Consider the following 17,700-nt stretch of genomic DNA (forward strand, 5'->3'; position numbering starts at 1 on the left):
GTCCTTGTGGCAATGTGGACTCAACTTCTGCTCCAGAGGCATTGGAGATTGGAATTTCCTCATCCCTGTAGCTGGTGATAAAGATGTAAACTGGCCAAGTCAGATTTAATTCAGAAGCCAGCATTCTGAATTTAATTCTCAAGCCAGCATATCTGTTGCTTCCTATTAGTGCATCTATGTTAAGCATCTACTTAATGTAATTGCATGGCCAAATTGACTTATGAGGTCACATAATCAGACAGACAATACAAATAGTGCAAAATAGGTCCTCCTTTAGTGTAGCTGAGGGTAACACTTTTCTTGATAGTATGTGTATCTGAACACATCTGCTTTCTGGGAAAATGGTATAGTTATATGTAATACTTCACATATGAACCTAACTATCCTTAAATAAGGATAGAAATGAAATGGTTACATATAAGTTTACTTGTAGTGTGAGATTACATATACATGTCAAACTGTATAAATATTTTGTTGATGATTAAGAATGAATATTATGAGAATGAATACTATGGAAATTCTCATAATATAAGGGGAAAATTGGTGACTTGCTACACCACTTAGACACATACGAGTCTATGGGGCTGGATTGATCTGCCCAAGGGTACTGAAGGAGCTGAAGTGCTTATCAGGCTACTTTCCATCATTTATAAGCATTCTTGGCTAACTGGGGAAGTTCCAGGTGACTGGAGGCTGGCAAACATGATGCCCAATTACAAGGAGGTCCAGAAGGAGGATCCTGGGAAATTATAGTCCTCTTAGCCTGACCTTGGTGCCAGGGGAGATTATGAAGCCGATCATCTTGAGTGTCATCATATGGCATGTGCAGGACAACCAGGGGATCAGGCCCAGCCAGCAGGGATTTAGGAAAGGCAGAGTCCTGCTTTGCCAAACTGATCATCTTCTGTGACAAAGTGACACACTTCATGGATGATGGGAAGGCTGTGGATTTTGGCTGCATAGACTTCAGTAAAGTCTTTGAGTGTTTCCTGCAGCAGATTTTCTCCAGCAGTCTCCTGGAGAAGCTGGCTGCTCATGGCTTGTATGGATGTATTCTTTCTTCAGTAAGAAGACTGGATGGCCAGGCCCACAGCATGTTGGTGAATGGTGGTGGATCCAACCTGTGGCCAGTCGCAAGTGAGGTTCCCCAGGGCTCAGTACTGGGCCCAGCTGTGTTTACCATCTGGATGAGGGGATCAATTGTACCCTCAGTAAGGTTGCAGATGACAACAAGGTGGACAGGAAGGATCTGCATTAGGATCTGGATAGGCTGGATTGATGGACTGAGGTCAATGGCATGAGGGTCAACCAGGCCAAGTATCAGGTCACTTGGGTTCACAATAACCCCAGACAGCACTACAGGCTGGGGGAAGAGTGACTGGAAAGCTGCTTGGCAGAAAAGAACCTGGGGGTGCTGGTAGAACATAGCCAGGGTGTGCCAATGTGGCCAAGAAGATAAATGGCATCCTGGCTGATATCAGCAACAGTATGCATAGCAAGACCAGGTCAGTGATCATCCGCCTGTACTTGGCTCTAATGAGGCCACACCTCAAGTGCTGTGTCCAGTTTTGGGCACCTTGCAACAGGAAAGATGTTGGGGTGCTGGAGTGTGTCCAGAGAAGGGCAGCAGGGCTAGTGATGGGTCTGGAACACAGGTTTTAGGAGGAGCAGCTGAGGGAGCTGGGAATGTTTGGCCTGGAGAAGAAGAGGCTGAGGGAAGATCCTATCACTCTCTACAACTACCTGGAAGGAGGCTGTAGCAAGGGTCAGCCTCTTTAGTAACAAGTGAGAGGATGAGAGGAATTGGCCTCAAGTTGCGCCAGAGGAAGTTTAGATTGGCTATTAGAAAGAAATTCTTTACAGAAGGGTTGTCAAGCGTTGGAACAGGCTGTTCAGGGAAGTAGTTGAGTCACCATTCCTGGAGGTATTTATAAGAGATGTAGATGTGGCACTTATGGACATGGTTTAGTGATGGACTTAGTGCTGAGTCAATGCTTCAACTCAGTGATCTTGAAGGCCTTTTCCAACCTAAATGATTCTGTGTTCTTTATTCTACAGCCCTATTGTGTTTGCATGCCACCTCATAGTGTGATAATATAACAGTTTAAGCACCCAAAGTTTGGAAACTGAGAATTTCTTTTTCCATAATGCTAATAAACTCTCTTTTCCGTGTGATGTGTTCAAGCCACAGCTAAGATAAAATCCACAGGAAAACACAAAATCTTACATCTGTTCTTGGGGCTACATCATGGTTAAGATGGGAACTGGATGGTCATAATCTTTGAATTTTGCATGATTAAATATTCAATAAATACATTTGCACTGTATATGGCACAATTGGAAAAGAAAGGATCTGCAAGGAAAAAAATAATTTTTATAGCGTGCTGTGGTTGCATTTCTTAACATTGTGATGGTTTCCTTGTTTGAGTTTGAAACTTTGATGAATGAAGAGGTGCCGGGACACTATGATATGATTCGTACCCCTTAGCAAATGCTGCATATTCTCTTTTATCCTAAGAAGAAGAAGAAGAGGTCCTTTTACAATAGAGGGTCTTCCGTTTGAGCAGGTAAAGGTATATAACAAGAACAGGTGGTTAGGAGCTGAAATAAATTAATTTGGACTTGAAATAAAGTGCCCATTTTTAACAACTATGATAATTAGGCCCTGAAAATATATTCTAGGAGCTGTTATGAACTCTCCATTAATAGAAATCTTTAGGACAGGAGTGGATTTTTTTTTGCCCTGCTTCAAACAGAAATTAATTCAGAGAAGTTCTCAAACTAGATGACCTCCAGGGATGGTTTTTGTCTATGTAATTTGTGAATACTCCTTAAGTCATATTCCAACCTTGGTTATACAAACAAGGTGTAGTTGACAGACACTGAAAGTGTTTCCTCCGCATGGTCCCCGTATGACACTGGAATCACAAAAATGGTCTGTCTTGCATGCTAGGTATAAAATAGGTGTATATTTTTCCTTATATGGGCATAGAGAATTGAGACACTTCTGTGCAGAGAAGCTTGGGATCTATAAGGCTATTTCCATTTGAGTTACACTGGCTGTTTTCCTTAAATATTTTTGAGTAGGATTTGGAGACACTTGTCTCCAGCATTGAATACGAGTGTATCATCTGCCAGAATGTGGTAGAGGGGAGGTAGGTTGGATCACTGCAGGTTTTGACTGTGCACATTTTTTGTATGTGTCTGTGGAGCACAGTGAAAGGATGAACCTGGATGACACAATTGCTCTTCACTCCTTACTTTAGCTGCAAAAGCTTCTGTTCAGCAATGCTGGGCTGACTGCAAACAGAAATGCAAGGGGAAAAAAGAGTCCTTCGGTTTTTGAGTGTATTTTTCTAGGTGACTCAGGATTTTTAACTGCCACTTCTTCATCAGTCCATTATATTTAGAGGGATATAATGGAAGCCAAAGATTGGGGGTGCTAATGCTGAAGATGAGAGGGCAGTAAATAGACCTGAAAGCAATAGAAAATTCTTCTGACAAGTTCACCCCTTCTCTGTCTGTGGGAAGGTGTCATAGACACTAAAAGTCACCATGGCCCCTTAGAAACTATGTGCACATAGAATTAATGGTCATTGAGTCTTTGACATGGGCACTGGAAAACTTCCACCCGAACATGGCAGGGCAGGGCTAGTTTACATTTCTGCCCCATCACCAACATTTGCTTCTCTCTCACTCCCTTTCCTGCCTGCTGGATGTGTAAGGAAGTTCTTAGTCCCTTCTGGCTCTGGAGTTGCCCTTCCCAGCTGCATACAGAACAGCATGCTGAGCCTGCCACCATGCACCATCAGCTTTTCAGGAGCTAATTGGATAAACTCTACTCTAGAGCCCATTGAACTTGCCTGTAACAGTGCTTAATTAAAGTGCACAAAGTTTGAAGAGATAGCAAGTTAAGGCTTAATGCAATAACGAAATGGCACTATTCCACCATCTGCTTCCTTCAAGACGTTAATTGCTTCCACATATTTGTTTGTTTTAATTAGGAAAGAACCTTGATTAAAATGGAATGAGAAGGGGTAAGAGTGGAGGAAAAAAAGACTGGAAGGAGAGGAAGTGGGAGTGCAGGGGAGTGAGAAAGGAATGAAAGATGAAGGTTTGACTATGCTGCTGAGTGCTGATCAGCAGCTGTGAAATAGCAACCTAGGAATAAATATTTTGGCACTTGTGGACACAGCTTGGACAAGCAACGTGGCGTTTTGTCACTGAGAAACTCAGTCATAAAAGATGAAAAGAATAAGTGAAAAAAGCAATAGCATTTTCCATGGAGAGATCTGTGTTACAACTACTTCTTTCTTACCCGCTTGTGCAGAATTTTCCCTGGTTGTTCACTGTGACTGCAGTGCTTCATTTTTTCAGTCTTAAGTAGTAACCTACATGGAAAGAAAGGTAAATAGACTTTTCCCATGTTTGTTGCTTTCCTCTTCCTTGAAGTACCATCCTTTTGCATTAAGCTCATTTTAGAAAGTCTACAGTTTCTTATGAGCAGCTCCAGATAAAACCACTTTCTAATGATTGATAACCATGCCTGCTTGAAGATGTCAGAATTTTCTGAATAGATGACTGATAAAAGAAAACTTAACAAATAATTAAAAAACGAATTCACCCATATCCCTAAGTAGGGGCATTGGCTGAAATTTCAGAGATAGGAGGTTAGAAACTTTTAATTTGATTAATCTGACTCACCACTGTCTATTCTTATTCTATTTCTTTCTCTCCATATCTGTTTTTTCTCCTTCCTTTTCCCCTGTTTTACTCTCTTGAGATTGATGTCTGATTTCCCAAGCAAGTATCAATGTAATTAAAGTCAAACACAGCTCTTAAAAAAGGGAATCAACTAATTTCTTTTCTGAGCCATTGGTATTTTGGCCAAAATTTGATAATGGAAAAGCACAAACCCAGGAGCATGAAATGGGGTTATTGTAGTCACTGAAATAATAAAATGTTTAATAACATGATCAGTAAAAATGCTCATTTTACAGGAGACTATAGGTCTTGTGTTATTCTATTCTTGACATTCCTTCCCCATCCTCCTCTCTGACAGAGGCTGTAGCTTTGACATACCCAAATCTACTTTCATTTTTTTATATCCCACTTTGAATTTTTTCTGAAAATCTCTTTCGCTAGTGGAATGTAGTTCCATTCCCCTTTGGCAAGTTTAAGAAAGCTTGTGGTCAAAGAAAAATCTTAATCTCCTACCAAAAATAGAAAAAAAAGACCCTCAACCCCAAACCTTCACGTGATTACCTTGAATAGATTGGTGAATGTTTTGATAACTGTGGAAAATATGTACTCAAACAATTATTATCCAGTAAGTATGGATAAATATTTTGTGTCTGGGAGGTTTAGTACAAGGATGGGAGCATGGCTTTTCACCTGTGGATCACTGGTCCAAAATCAAGTGCTTTAATTTTGTCCTTACAATCCAGTGTAATTGTTCCCTTGGGGCAGGATAGAAGTCTCACTGGATCAATTCTAATCACATTGTTTAGTGTTATGCACTTGAACACCTCCAAGATGTAAGCTATAAAAGAACCAGAGGAGAATCCAGGTTAGTAGGGACTTCAGAGTAAACTGAGTGGTATGCTGAGGTACTTTGGTGTTTTTTTTGTTTTGGGTTTTTTTTTTTTTTTTAACATCTCATATTTTTAAATTAATTTGCTTACTTTTTTGCACTCTAAACCCCATCAAAATCGCAACTCAGTATGATGTAGCTTCTTGGCATCGTGCAGTTCTGGTGATCCCACCTAGAAACACGGAAAATATTCACCAGTCTCCATGTCAAGAGACATGGAAGGGCTGGGACTACTCAGCTTATGAGGAGAGGGCTGGGGCAGGGAGTGCTGTAAAAGCCACAGTGGTCTGGAGAAGTGGTTGGATGTGGCCTCCAGTTTTGGGTTATAGCCAAGACTGAAGTGGAGAGGGGATGGATGGCTTGGCTAAAACCGTGTGAATGTGTCTTTAAGTTTTGAGAAGTGGAATGTAAAATGACTGAGGAGGAGGCAGGCTTCCAGTTGGCAGTGGGCAGTAGGAGATAGCACTGGAGGAAGGTTTTAGGGAGGAGGAAAGGAAGAAGAATACACTAGTACCTCTTAATGCAAAGTTACATTACAGTTGCAGTACAAACAGGCTGATTTCAATGTCCAGGGTCATGTGTTTTGATTGTGAAAGTACTGAATGAGGATGTGCACTGGATGGGGTGGCTAGACCAGTGTCTAGCTGGTCTTAGGAAAAAGACCAGCTGTCTTCAACAGCAGAATTTTCTCAGTCTAGTGTTGCAGAGTCTGTTGGGGATGAATGTCTAAAGAGGAAAATGTCCCTGTGGGATTCTTAGCTATTATGAGTGTGAAGATTAAGGGAAGTTTGTTCTTGAAGTTTGTGAAATCAACTGAATCAGTGGGGTGTCCTTTTATTTTTTTTTTTCCCAGCAGTGCTGCTTAAATAATTTTTTCTGACTTTATTGCCATTACCTACCTAAATAGCAAATATTCTACTGAACACTACCATTCCCTTCCTCCTCTGCTCAATCATGCATTCTTGCCTCTATGGTATTGTTACCTCAGACTTTATTTTCATCATCATGAAACAGCCTGCAGTCCTGTGGCTTAAAATCAACTAGTTGTGTAGTGAATGGCAGGTGTAGATGGTACAGTTGCAATCTTAATCTCTCCCACTAGTCAGGAAAAGCTATTGGGAATAGATATTTTAGGAGATATACTTTGAATGCCTCTAATTCTGTTGCCCTGGACGAGCAGTGTTTGCTATAGTGAAGCTGTAAAGGATTCTCTTGGGATCCATCTGACAGAAAGCCAAGAGTGAGCTGTAGTCCAAGACAACAGACTGGCTCAGTGCTGCAGAGTAACTGTACACCTTTATTGACATGTATTTTTTAACAGGTGACTACTTCTAGCCTGTATTTGTGAGGTAATCGGAAGACCCATGGACTCATGGGTTTTCCATATCCTCTTTCCTTTTCATTTAATTCTGTAGGAAATCCTACATTAGGGATTCTGTATAAGCAGCTTACAGTGGTGTATGTCTTCCCTTTCCTGTAAACTGTGGAAACACTTTTACTTTTTGCTGTAATGTGCATTGCACATGTTTGAAAATCAGCTACTTTGAAAGCAGCTTTTCATTTTTTTAAATGATGTTCATAATTAAGTGAATCTAAAACCCCATATTTTTCAAAACAGACTTTGTAGATTCCTCGCTTTATTTAGATCTTAATTAAATGCAGAGAGGGACTTTCTTCTGTTAGATTAATGTCTTTTTAACTTGCTTAATTTTTGACATTTAAAAGCCCCAGAAAAGTGGAGGAAGCAAGTTGAAATAGTTGTACTTAATTGATCTTTAGCACTGAGCAATGCTGCATACAAGCAGCCTGCTTGGATTTATGTCTTTCTCTTCCTCTGACCCTTTCAGATGGTTTAAGATGATCACTGGTCAAAAATGGATGTAAATGTACCTTTTTTTTCCCCAGATGGATGACTGCCCGTTTCTGGAACCCCAGAGATGAGTTCTCCTTTAGGGAGTTTTATGGGGGGACAAGAGGGGTTGCAGTTCTCCTGACTGGGCAGTACATAAACTGTGGGCCATGATTCCCATTTAAAACACAGAGGAGCCATTGTACAGATTAATTTGGTTGGTATTTAAATAGAGAAGGTGAGTGTCCCGGTTTCCTGTGTTGTATCACAAGAGGAGGGTTATGTATGGCTGGGCAAGGCAGCCCCCAGGGAGGTGCAAACCATGTCAGCTCTCTGTGACTGAGCTGTTCTGCTCTGCCAAAGCTGTCTGGCGCAGGGGGAGTGAGAGGGCAGCTGCAGGTAAGTCAGTAGTTGAGGCAGATGGATGCTTCCCCACATCCCCCATCATTACCCTGTCCTGCTCCTTGCCTGCTGAGTAAAACTGTGCCTCTTTGGGGCTGAAACATCGGGAATGATGGAAGAAAATATGTTGTGTTTTATAGATACATCTTCCCTTGCTTAATTTGAGAGCAAACTCTTAATGCCATAAAAGAAGATAGATTGCTCTTCTGTTGGCTTGCCTTTTGAGTGGTTTGAGCACTTCACAATGACTAATTAAACTTTACAATGTGGCTGCTGTAGTCCTAGCTATATCCCCTGAAAGAGCACTTTGCCTAAGGCCAAGCAAGTCACGAGTCTCCTTATTTTGACTCTTGCATGTACTCTGACTACTAGAACATGAAGTTCATTGCATGAATCTCAATACCGAGCAGCAAAATATTGGCAGCCAAAAACTAGGTGCTATAGATAAAATGAGTTAAATTAATGTGTGATGAAGTTACATGGGGGAGGGGTTTGGCCTAGAATCTGGCAACTGGCAGGTTGCAGGAACCATCTGTTGCCTGTGGTATCAAGTAATCATTTTCATTAGTTACTTCTAAATCTCAGTTACTCAACGTAATTTGGAAGCAGTTCTGCCAGGTTATTACAAGCACATCAGTATCTTCCATATAGGTGTTGATTAGAAAAGCTTTTCCCTGTTTCCCCAGTCTTATTTTTGTACTCTTGACAGGTGTATGGTGGGAGACTGGAGTGCTCAGTCTACTCAAGAATGAGTGCTCTCACTAGTGAGTTTTATTTCGACCCACGTGTTTTAGCTACATCCTAGGCAGAGTGTCTCCTTAGGTATTGAGAGGAGTTGTACTGTTTTGTCTTTGCTTGCTTGCCTTACCAGTGTACAGCAGAAAAATAATTGTGAGGGTTTGTGGTGTTTAATTTAGAAACTAGGGCTAATCCTGCAGCATTTCTCTCACTGGCTTGCAGTTTGCCACTAGTTAGCAAAAGCTGTATGTGGAACAAGGAGGTGAAAATTGGGACCAAAAGGGAGTGAGATCCATCACTGCCTCATCCCTTAACTCTAGAGCTATGCAGAAGTTCCCCAACACGTGAGCTGAGTGCAGGGCTTAGTATGAAAAGGAAAAAGTGGGTGCTGTTAGCAAGAACTGCTCATAATGTTTTTGTCAAAATAATGGCTTTTCAGACTGTGAAAACAATGTTAGCAGAAAGGATGTATTATTCAGAATGTTCAGATTTTTTTTTTTTGGTTGAGAGGGAGGGTAATACATTTAAAATTGATTTGAAATGAAAAGTTATGCAGTTGCTAGGAATGAAGCTATTTATATAGCAGTCTCAGTTTTCCCACTTCTATACTCCTTCCCTATTCTATACTTCTTTCCCAGAAGAAATAAAAATAAACTTCAAATAATGACTGGAAGTTACTATATCCAAAGCCAGGTAAATTAGAATGTTTCATTTTTAAATTAAAAATAGAAAATTCAATCAAAGCACCTCAATATAATAAATGTTATTTTCATTTTCACTAGTGGCTTTCATAACAAACGATTATCTTTTGTCAGCTGTATTGCTAACCATAGAGAGATTCATATTTAGTATGGCAAAGCAGAAAATACATCCCATGCAGCTATGGAATACCGTATAGTGATATTCCCAGAGCCACTGCTGCATCTATAACCTTAGAGATTCTGGTCTCGGGAGTTGCAGGAATTCAGGTATTTTCCTCGCTCTCTCTTTCTTTCTTTGTAGTTTTTTTTCCTTCCTATTTTTAAAGTATGTGAGTTTGAATCCCAGCTTGAGCAGGTTGAGTTGGGATTTTGAATTCGCAGCCCAGTCACTCAGAATGTCAATTGTCTTCCAGGGCACTGCACTGTGAGTCCCAAGGCTGGAAGCTCTTTAAAATACCATCTGACTTTTAAAGGAACATTTGCAGGAATATATATACGTACGTATATATATATATATATATATTTTTTTTTTAATCTCTCTAAATCTACCTTGTGTGATTGATTTATCAATATGTAGCAAGTAATGATTAAATAAAGAGACATGTCTTCTCCAGTGGTGTTAAAATGCTCCATTAGAAAATTTGAACTAATTTCTAAAGGCATTAATTTCCATAGTGCTGCTAGTTAGCTTCTTCTTTCCCTGAGCTCACTTGAGGTATTAAGCTGGCTGGCAGACTTTGCTTCCTGGGTCTATGGCCCTGGCACACTCCTGCATTTGGGGCTTTAATACAGAGAGAAAATAGAAGAATGCTGTGCAGTGCCCCAGTCTGTTTCTCAGGCGTTGAAGGGTTATTCTCCGTTACAGTATTTCCTAATGTTTTTTATCCAAGTTTATTTTAAAATAAAATGCAGTTTTGCTCTTCCACCTTTCTGCAGTCATGCCCAAGTACTTTTGAAAGCTCAGGACTGTCCAGCCTCTGGGCTTCTTCTTTTAGTTAATATCTGCCACACTCTGTGTGTATGATGATTCCTCTTGTACTTTGCTACATGCATATATCCCCTGCCTTTTTGGTATCTTGTGTGTTTCTTATTCCAGGGAATGTAATTTTGTCATTAGGTGGTTCCACTGAAATAGGCAGATGAATCCTTTATACTTGAATTTTGCAAAAATCCTTTTGTTTTGCACATCTTCATGTTTGATTCTGCATTTCAGAGCAGGAAGTTTCTGAGGAAAAGACAACTAGAGAGAAAACTTGTAGGGCAAAACAGTGTGAAGCACAGAAGCACCAGGAAGGTGTAAATGAATTAAAAAACAAAAATGAGAACCCTATTCTGTGTGACTTATCCCACTGTCTGGGCCCGTAGGACTCCTAAGCCTAAGATTACCTGTTCAACAGCCTTCCTTTCAAAGCACATTGTGCCAAAAGCTTTGTATTTCTGCTTTGAGGGTCCCTAGGGCTCCGGAGACTACAACGCTGTTTTAGTCCTTAGCTGTGAGCCCACTGCTGTGGCAGAGTGACAGGTTTGTTATTCCAGCCTTGCCTGCAGGCAGTCTGGGTTAGGTGGAGGACTGCTTGGTGCACACTGACAGATCACCATGTAGTGCTGCAGGCACAGGCCAGGCTGAAATGACTCTTTGCAAGTAGAATGTGTTTAGTGTAGTTCTTACCTGTCCTGTAATTGCTGGTCAGTTTAGAAACTGACCCTTATCATGCAAAATTGCAAGTAATTTCCTTGATGATCTGGACAGTTTTCAATATCTTCAGCCATTTGAAGTGTTATCCTTTTCCAGCCAAGACAGTGACACTTAAAAGATTTTTGGAACCAGTGTGTCTTAGCAAAGATTTCCACTTCCATTTCCCCAGCACGCCAGAACTGAGAAACCTGTCTATGCATAGCTTCTCATCATGTTCACCAATTACCCTGAGGAAGAAGTGGGGAGAGGGATGGGGTGGAATGAATTTTGGCAGGAATTGGTGTATTAGAGGATGAAAACAACAGATAGCTGGAAAAATGCATTGATTTCCCATGGCAGGGGATTCCCAGCCTGCTGTTATGTATACACCCACGAAAAACAACATATTTCTGGAGCTAGTGGTAAGAGAAGAGTGTGCCTCAGAAAGCCGAGATGTCGTCTCACAGTGGCTGAGACTTGTAGAGCGCTTAGCAGGGTGCCAGTGCCAGCTCCCTGTGTTGGTCAGCACCATCCAGTGTGAGAGCTGGGTGAACACAGATCACCCACACTTCATTTCCAGTGTTTAACTGGGCTCCCTGAAAGGCCTTTGGTCTGTAAATGGAACCTCAGCTTTTTAAAGAGCTTAGGAACTGAGAGCATTGCCTGCACTCTGGGCAGCTTCTCACATCCGTTCATTATGTTTAGGTGTTCGTGTTTGCTTTGAGGGAAGCTGAATATAAATTTTTGCATGAGATTCCTAAGTTGCAATAAAACTTCATAAAACTGAGTTCACTTATTAGAGAGTGCTAACATGTTACATAATGGGAAAATCCACTGTAGATTTCAAGATGTCTATGGGCCCTTTATTTCCTTTTTAAGTGGATGGTGCTTATTTTCCTGTAAGCCAGCAGACTAAGAGAATGATCTAAATTAATTACTGGTCATACTAATGACAGGGAAATCTGGCCAGGTTCAGTGTCCCCCTCTATACATGCTATGTTTTTAGTACAGTAATAAATTTGATTGCTTCTGCCTCCTGTCTTTATAATATACTGTTACAATATTTAAAAACATGCAGACTGACATGCTCCGACTTACTGAAAATCGGTCCAGGAGTATAAAATATGTTAAAGAATGTGTGAATTGACTATGATCTGTAAGTGAAACAGAAAATTAGTTAAAACTTTGTTCTTATTATAGTCATTCTGAATGTCCTTTTAAGCTTTTCTTTTTAATTTTTTTAAAGGAAGTGTTATACATTAACTGGAATATAAAGACATTTTAGTGCTAGCTCAAGTACATAAAATCACAATTATTAGTGTATACGTGTATAGTGCCTTATAACTCTGCTCTTGATTATGTTGTGCTAGATTCTGTCAGACAGAAAAGAAAATGTTCTTGCTCTTGAAGAACTTAAAATGCATATGCAAAGAAGAGACAGATGGGTAGACAGCTAGGAACAGCAAGGTATTAGTAAGGTTACTTAATATTCTCGCTATTTGTTTTAATTTTTTGTTGATATTGTGCTTTGTACCTTTTTCTATAATCAGGTAACTGAAAAAGCAGTGGATTGGTGACTTTTTTCCTCTTGCTTCCAAGTCAGGAGTCCCCCACACATTCCAGTTGTGTGTCCCCTTTGAGGAGTGTCTAATGCTGGCCTGTGTCTGTAGTATCAAATAAATTTAGAGGGGAAAGTAGGCCCATTCTGCACTGTCAGTCTTAGGAAAATCTTGGAAGCAGCCTTATTTTCAGGCATTAGTGATGTGCTCAAACTTTGGTTTTTGGTAATGATAAGCACATTTTCAAGAGACTTGATTTTTATTAAACGAAAATGGAAATACTATATATGCATGTTTTGAAACAAAATGGAAATACTTTATACTTCTGGAAGAAGTATTGCCTGTATCAATAATGCCAGAACTCTGATACTACCAAATTCCCCACTAACATTCCCTGCTGAGATGTGTATAGCTACTGACTGCATTTGGTGTATTTGGATCTGGTAGAATAAACAGTGCTACGGATCTGTCCAAGCTTTTTGATGGCAGAAAGGAGAGGGTGCAGGGGATGGAGACAGACCATCTACAGAAGGAGTAAAATAAATGATAATGATTCAGAACTCTCCAACTGTTGAGCTCCAAAGCCTTTAGAAAAGCAGGTATTCTTTGTTCTCTTTTAACGACGGTGGAATTGAGGCAAGGCCAGTGTTCCCAGTGCAGCTGCCATGGGAATTACAATAAAGGCTGTTGAGTTTTGCAGAAATCGCTCTCCTGGTTAGTACCAGCTCAGAGATGGGGGAGTCTGGTTTCTCCTTCGTGGCAGTACAGAGCAATAACTGCTCAGCTGCTGCCAACGCTTCCTTTTAGCTACTCCTTGTTAGCGGAGAGTTTGTGGTAATGGGGGTAATTAACACACTGGGAGTCATTTCTGTGTCCTGGAAGGGAACAGAAAGCCATCAGAGGAGCCCCAGACATGATTGCTCTGCAGGGTTATTTTCCCTCTCTCTTTCTTTCTTTTCCATTGTGCTTGGGTTTTGATTTTTCTTCTTTGTGTTAAGAAAGCTGGAGAGCTGAAATGGTCTGTAAATTGCATTCATGCTGAGCCCTGGCTAGGTAGGCTAGTTAAAGGTCACTCTCATGGACTAGATGGGCTCCTCTGTGGGGTGGTGAGAGTGTTTAAGAAGGGAGTCACAATGTCCCTTGTGGCTTTTTTAACCCTTCTTTTTCCAGGATAGATTTGTAGAGCTCTGGTTCTGAGTTAAGTTTGTTTAAATAGGCTCAGGAGGTAAAAACGTGAAGGGTGGTTATGATAAAATGACTCTTTCGGCAGCCAGATGCCTTTCCAGCCTCATGAGTCTGAAGTGGGGCCACGGTCCCATGCTGTTTATTGAACTAAGCACTTTACTGGTTTGCTCATATCCCTGAGACTGCTGGTGTCACTTCAATGGTACGACTTGCTAGTGCAGGTGAGTTCAGCTCTCCCATGCATAGGTGCCTAGTTTGGGTATTACACAGTGTTTCTGGAGGTGAGCTCTGAGGTTAGCCTTATCATAAGCAGTCATTTTTGCCTTCCTCAGGGAAGAACTCGGAATGGGGAGAAGGGCAGTGGGCTTAAACTGACTGCAAATCACATGCCCAGGTACCAGGAAACCAACCAACCACCTACCTACAGGTGACAATTGATGGTGAATGCATGTGCATGTGTATATACTGATCCACTGCAGGGAATCAAAGACAAACTAATTTAGCTTTATAGTCTATTTTTTTCTTACTTTAAGAGGACACTCTTGAATTACAACCCCATACCTCGTTTTCTTGCTTTTTTTTGCTTGATACAGGTTATTTGCAGCTGTCTCCTAGGAGCTCAATGCTGAATGTAGATAAGAATTGAATAACTCAGTATTAGTTTTCAAGAATGGAAAAGTTAAGCTTGCAAGATATATCAGTAGTGCGAAGTGCCAAAAACATGAAGAATATGTCTTCTAATTGGGCTTGGAGTAGGGCAAAGGCATGTGTGGTTTCACAGTGATGTGAGAGACTGGCATCAAAACTCTATCCCTGAAAACCATGGAGAAGAGGTCAACAGGTGCTCCATGTCACCCTCAATCCCCAATTTTAAGATGCTGGTCTTCATATGCACATATCTCTATATCCAAGATAAAGCCTGAAATATCACTGCTTCTCTCCTTACTGCCAGCCAGCCAGTAATGTAAATGCTACATCCCATGAAACTCTGCCAAGTTCAGCAGAATCTAGGTGTGTTCAGCTCTTTGCAAAGCAAAGCTCCCATTTTTGACCTCACTTCCAGCCTCTTCACCAAGCAGAGCCCATCTTGCCTTACCTGTGACCCCTCTGAGCTGTACAGTGCCACTGAAATCTCCCTTGGTAAAAGAATCATAGGATTGAAAGAAGATAGAAGCACTCTGTCTCTATCTTCATCCTAGTTTTTTCAGCTCAGCTTCCCTGGCACTGCCCCAGAGTCCTCTCCATCCCAGCAAGGGTATGAGGCAGTGTCCAGATTTATAACTGAAATGCAAATGCTGCTAGAGGAATTAAAAACTAAATTAGCCCCTGCAGTTTTCTCTAGTCTCATGAATTTCAAACCCTCCATGTCCCCTCTCAGTTCTCTGTAAACATCCCTGCATGCATTCTTGCTGAGGATGTTGTGTGATGGGAGGATTTCTGCGTTTCACCCTAGCAACTCAGTTTTCACATCTGCATTTTTTATTGGAAAGATTTTTTTTTTTTCCCAAGCTTTGACCCTTTGTCTTTTGCCACAATTCAGCTGGGGATAGATCAGGCAGAAAGATTTCAAAGCATTAACCAAAAGGAGCCCATTGTTCCAAACTGGATAAGTGAATAAATATTACGAATTCCCCATTTCTCTCTGCTAGCAAGCTGAACTTTTAATATTAATTATTGAGGGTAAATTTTACTGTATTGTTTTGAGCAGCATATGTCATAGAGCTGTAATGATTTGATTGCTGTGCTTTGCGCCAATTGAGGGAAGACACGTGGATGCAGAGCCAAATTAGCATCCTGTTTACTCCTTCCTAAAGCTCTGCTGCTTCATTAGGGTTTGGGGAATACAGAAAACAATTAGATTTTGCTTGTTTTAGAGTGAAGAAAAGGACAAAAGTGAGTTCACATGGGGTATTAAATACATGGACCTTAGGTGACCAATGTATATTTTTCCTTCTGCACAAACTGTGGCATGGTGAATAGTTCTGGTTGTGGCAGAGGGTGTCAGACTGGTGAACTGCAAAGTTTTCCCATCAGTGTGTCAGTGAGATTTTGTCCAGTATCCTGAAGGGGAATAACAGGACTTACACAGGCTTGCACTGGGCTGCTGAAGCAGGGGTTTGCAAGGGAAGCCAGCCTGTCTTTGAATTAATCTAACTGTTCTTCTTTCTGCTGAAAATTACACTTTCAATTACAAGTAAGTCCATCCCCAAGCAATTAGCAGCCAGAGAGGAAGGTAGTGGAGGAGGGAGGACAGGGAGTGACAAACCCATCTCCTGCAACCTTTCTGTGCAGTTGGGTAAATAAGCTGCAGAACAACAGCTTCTCACCCCCTTTCCTAAGCAGGTGTGTTTCAAGACATTTGCAAAGATATTAACCCAGCATAGAGAGTGTGCCAGTCAGTAATTATGGAAATTAGTTGGCAATTAGATAATGTCACTCACTCTCCACATACAGCTGATAAGTGGTTGAGAGCCACTTCAAAGCAAGGGCTAGACCCCCTCCGTGGGCTGCTGAGCAGATGTCTCTGACCCGGCATTAATGGACTGCTGTCAGGTTTGGGAAAGTGTGCAGTGGTGAGGCAGCACTCGAATTCAGCACTGCAGTGGGGCTGCCTCCCTTCCCTGGCCAGAGAACTTGTGCAGCTCTGTCAGCCCTGTGAGTGGGATGTTTCAATAGTGCAAGTGGGTGTGTTCCCTGCAGTGGGTTTGGCGTGTGTGAGATGCTGAGCTGTCTGTTCAGTGTGCAGGTTCCTCACCGTTGTAGCTCTCAGGTGGGCCAGGGAGGCAGTACAAGCTGTTGGAAGTGCAGTGGAGATAACTTTCTTGCTGCTGTCCATCATAAAGTTCCTCTTTATGCAAGATGTGGTCGTGCCATGACAATGAGATTTCTCAGAGATATAGAATATGAAAGACAATACTCTGGGATTCTGTAGCTTTTGTCCCAAACTGTAATGTATTGCTATGGTAGCAGTGTGCTCTACGAGGCTGCTAGGGTAGTATTTATGCTAAAAATAAAATGGTAAGAGCAGAAAATTATTCATTCTCAGCATGTCTTGGAGAATAATTGTGGGAATGGGTGAGACACAGAATTGGTGTGTCAGGATTTACTCTCTCAAGGTTGGGATTCATACCCTGCCTTCTGCTATAAAGGATACTGGGTCTTCTGAGCTCTTCTTGAAGACTCTGCTGCTGCAGTAGGATTTTCTCTCACAGGCTTAACTGTGTGAGACGTGAAACTGGAGTAATGGGAAGCACCGTGAGTCAGGACTGACGTATGCTGACAGAGCTCTGGGGGAGTCACAGATGGCCCTAGCCTGCTAGTGGCTGGGTGTGGGCAGCCTTCCCAAAATCTGAGCTGCAGAGTCTAAAATGCAATGAAGCACCCAGCAATGACACCTATATTTCATGGTTTTTGCATTGTCTTCTGAAACAGAGCTGGCACTGCCTTCTTTCAAAACAGCTAGAACGGGATTACCTTGGCTTTTCTCACTCAAAGCAGAAAGAATTGCCTTGGTTTCCCTCAGTCAAGACTGCTATTCTGCTGTTTAACCATTTCTGTCTGGTTTCCCTTGTTGCTATGCCTTTTTTTCTGTCCCAATGAACTTGTATCATTACAGAAATTTGCACCACAGAGGTAGCCTACTCCCATTATTGTACCTTTGAAATATCCCAAGGATTGAAGTGACCCATGGAGGCTGGGATTTGTCTGTGTTAAAAAAGAAGGATTTCAGCATGCTAGGATTGGGAAAGATTGATAGGCTTTTCAGTCAGGAGTTTGAACTGTATGTGGACATAGGAATCTCATCTGTGGTTATCTATAGTGTTCACACCTGCTGCTGTGATTTACAGTTTCTTTCACTGCTTATCAAAGAGTTGGTCTTCTAAAACAGGGAAAGAAGAGTCTAAGACTGAGGGCTGCTTTTAATGCAGATGGTGCAATCTACCCTGCCCAGGAGAATTTAAAAGTGGGGTGAGAACGCTGCTGCAGTGGGGTCTCTG

The 17,700-nt window shown here is 41.5% G+C and overlaps 1 protein-coding gene across 35 annotated transcripts in view; it reads left to right on the forward strand.

Moving 5' to 3' along the window:
- Nucleotides 1–17,700, forward strand: part of NRXN3 (neurexin 3) — a 958,542-nt gene that overhangs the window by 31,921 nt on the left and 908,921 nt on the right. Inside the window, exon 2 of one of the 35 annotated variants that reach the window (XM_072930750.1) lies at nucleotides 9,697–9,780. The exons of the other annotated variants lie outside the window; for them this stretch is intronic. The gene's annotated coding sequence lies outside the window, so the exon portion shown is untranslated. The remainder of the gene's footprint in view (nucleotides 1–9,696; nucleotides 9,781–17,700) is intronic. 35 annotated transcript variants of the gene reach the window in all.

This window comes from Taeniopygia guttata, chromosome 5 (assembly GCF_048771995.1).
Source record: "Taeniopygia guttata chromosome 5, bTaeGut7.mat, whole genome shotgun sequence".
Taxonomy (NCBI): Eukaryota; Metazoa; Chordata; class Aves; order Passeriformes; family Estrildidae; genus Taeniopygia; species Taeniopygia guttata.